Below are 3,555 nucleotides of genomic sequence, written 5' to 3' on the forward strand. Positions count from 1 at the left end.
TGTGAATAGGGTCGCTATGAGTCAGAGACGACTTGACGACACCTAACACCTATTTTGTGCTGTCAAGTCGGACCCGACTCATAGCGACCCCTCCTTGGGTTTCTAAGGCAGTATCACTACGGAAGTAGATTGCCCCATCTTCCTTCCGAGGAGTGGCTGGTGGGTTAGCAGTTAAGTGCCTTAGGCACTACGCTACCAGAGCTCCTATATATTAACTTTTTGTCAATTATTGATTTATTTCATAGCATAAGAGTATATTGTGGAATGAACAAGGAGCTTCAAAACCGAGCTTTGATGTAAAGGCTATTTTTAAAAAACTTTTTATTTTGAAATAATTTTAGGTTTACAAAAGGTTGTAAAAATAGTAAATCTTTTCTGTAAAACTTCTACCTATCTTCTCCTAAAGTTAACATCTTACATAATCATAATAAAATTATCCAAACCAGGAAATTAATAATGATACAATACTAACAACTAAGTATAGACCTTACTCATATTTTGCCAACTGTCCCACTAACATCCATTTTCTGGTCCAGGGTCCAATCCAAGATCTTGCATTGCATTTAAGTTGTCATGTCTCCTTAATCTTTTCCAATTTAGGACAGTTTCTTGGTCAAAATTTATAATTTATTTTTTGATATCGATACTTTTGAAAGCACTGGTCAGTTATTTTGTAGAATGTTGCTCCATTTCAGTTTCTCTGATATATGCCATAACTGATTGGGATTATGCATTTTTAGCAAGACTATAATAAAAGTGATGTGTTTCTCAGGGCATCACGTTAGGAGGTATGTGAAATCAATACATCTCATTGCAAGTGATGTTACCTTTGAACTCTTGGTTAAGGTGATATCTGTGAGGTGTCTCCGTCAATTGTTACGTTTGCCTTTGTAGTTAAAAGGAGTTCTGGTGGCATAGTGGTTAAACATTCAGTGGGTTTGGTTTTGGTTTTTGTATTTAATAAGTATCTTGTAGGGAGACATTTTGAGTCTATACAAATAACCTGTTTTGCATCACACCTTCACCCACAAATTTTAACATTCATTAATGTTTCTTGCTTTCAATAATAAATAGTATGGTGTTTGCCAAATGGGGATTTTCTATTTCCACCATTTTTTATTAGTGGTCCCCACTGTATACAAGTACCTATGAACATTTTAAGGAGCTCTCATAGTGTAGTGCGTAAGGCATTTGACTGCTAACCAGAAGATTGGTGGTTCAAACCCACCGGTTGCTCCATGGAAGGAAGATGGGGCAGTCTACTTCTGTAAAGATTTACCACTTTGGAAACCCACTGGGGTTTGCGAGGAGTTGGAATTGACTCAGTGGCAGTGGGTTTCATTTTGGACTTGAGAAGAGGCATAGCATTTATCAGACTATTAAGAGGTCTGCAGATGGTGTTATCTTTTTCCATCCATTGCTACTTTCTCTACTTTATAGTCATGGCAAATCCATTAGAGTAGATCAAAGGAATCCTTTGTGTATTTGGCTTCTGTTTCTGATCTGTCCCTTTAACTTATCTGAATGCCTCTGAAAAGACTCAGTGCATAATAGGCAGTAGTACCAGAGCAAAATAAAAGCAGATCTGCAGTGTTTTCCTACATTGTCAAGACTGTTTTTCTTGGTCCACAGTTGGGAAACCACTGAATTTTGATCTGCATAGTTCTCTTTTGATTTCATAGAACATGTATTTTCCTCTCCATGAAATATTTAAGGAGCTCTGGTGGCACAATGGGAGCTCTGGTAGCATAGTGCCTAAGGCACTTGACTGCTAACCAGAAGGCTGGCTGTTCAAACCCACCACCCACTCCTGGGAAGAAAGGTTGGACAATCTACTTACCTATGATATTGCCTCGGAAACCCAAGGAGGGATTGCTATGAGTTGCAATTGAAGCAACGGTAGTGAGTTTTTTTTTTTGTTTATTTGTTTGTTTGATGGCACAGTGATTAAATGCTCAGTTGCTAACTGAAAGGTTGGTGGTTTTAATTCAGCAGCTCTGCAGAGAAAGATTTGACAGTCTGCTGTTGTAACGATTCCAACCTAGGAAACCCTATGGAGCAGTTCTACTTTGTCACATGGGTTTGCTATGAGTCATAATTGACTTGATGGCACCTGGCAACAACATGATAAAGTATTTAAAAGTCAATTATAGTATTTGTCTTGTAACAAAGATTAATACAAATTTTAGCTCCTTTTTAATAATCTTCTGGTAAGTTAGGATAACTTAGTTTCTCTTTTGTTATGAACTATGCTTTCTTGGAGTAAATAAACTTTTTGTTTGTTTGATTTTTATCGTGCTTAGGGTGCAAATTTATAAAACAGATTTGTTTTACATTTAACAGTCATGCTTTCACAGCCCCGATTACAGTCTCCAACCATTCAAAACTCTTCTCCCCACTTCTCCCTGTATCTACCCCCTCCCTGTGCTCTTCTTACCTGTGCGTTCCTGTCTGTCCAGGTTTCCCTCTATGTGAAGGCTGCCTCTCTGATGTCTCATGGCTGCTTGGTCTAAGGGGTGCCTCTCCTTAGAGTCGGTGGGTGCATCACCCTGGGGTAGATGTTCTGCATGTAGGTCTTTCTACTGTTGGGCTGAGATCCAGTCCATGAGAGTCAGTCCATTTCTACACCTAAGGATAGTCTCGGGGCTTCCACCAATCTCTACCCGGCCAGTAATTCTGGTCATCTTTGTGTTTTTGAATTTTCTTCCATATTTTTCTAGGATTCTAGTTTTGATCCCTTTCTGACTGGTTGGCATTAGAAGCCGGGCACCATCTAGTTCTTCTGGTCTCGGGGGTTGTGAAGGCTGAGGTCCTCATAGTCCATCATATCTTTAGACTAATTGTTTCCAAATGACTTTGATTTTCTTTGCTCTTCTTTGCTCCAGGCAAGAGGAGAACAATGGTTGGATCTTAGATGGCCCCTCGAAAGCTTTTAAGACCCCAGTTGCTACTCAATAAAGTAGGATGTAGAACAAGATATTTATGGTGGTGTAGTGACTAAGGCATTTGACTGCTAACCAGAAGGCTGGTGGTTCAAACCCACCAGCCACTCCTCAGAAGGAAGATTGGGCAATCTACTAGTGTAGAGATACTGCCTTGGAAACCCAAGGAGGGGTCGCTATGAGTTAGATCCCACTCGATGGCAGTGAGTTTGGTTTGGTTTTGGTTATGTTGTGCCAGTTGATCATGATGCCCCCGCGGGCCTGGTGATTCTCTCTCTCAAGGTATTTGGTTGTCTCTGAGAATCTACTCCAACCCTGTCCTCTTTTACTTCTGTAATGTATGTGGATAATTTTGTAGCACAAGTACATATGTAAGATTATCTTCAGCCAAATCTATCCTTGGTCTTGGGTTGGAGTAAATAGACTCTTTTTTTTTTTTTTTTTAGGGGAGCAGATGTGGAATAAATAGACTCTTGTGAGAGAAAGCTCAATTGAGAACTGAGTTTTTATAGGAAGTTATTTCTGTTTTTAATTTTTGGTGGTTTCTGGGACAGAAACCATTTCTGTGGCTTTGTCCTTGGCACAGCTAGCATAATGAGGTGAAATTTTTACC

The 3,555-nt window shown here is 39.6% G+C and overlaps 1 protein-coding gene across 1 annotated transcript in view; it reads left to right on the forward strand.

The window, feature by feature from the left end:
* VWA8 (von Willebrand factor A domain containing 8) overlaps nt 1-3,555 on the forward strand; it is a 751,729-nt gene that overhangs the window by 159,128 nt on the left and 589,046 nt on the right. The window lies entirely within an intron of this gene.

The sequence above is a fragment of the Orycteropus afer genome, unplaced genomic scaffold, assembly GCF_000298275.1.
Source record: "Orycteropus afer afer isolate SDZICR_OR568_19922 unplaced genomic scaffold, OryAfe1.0 scaffold00207, whole genome shotgun sequence".
NCBI classification, from domain to species: domain Eukaryota; kingdom Metazoa; phylum Chordata; class Mammalia; order Tubulidentata; family Orycteropodidae; genus Orycteropus; species Orycteropus afer.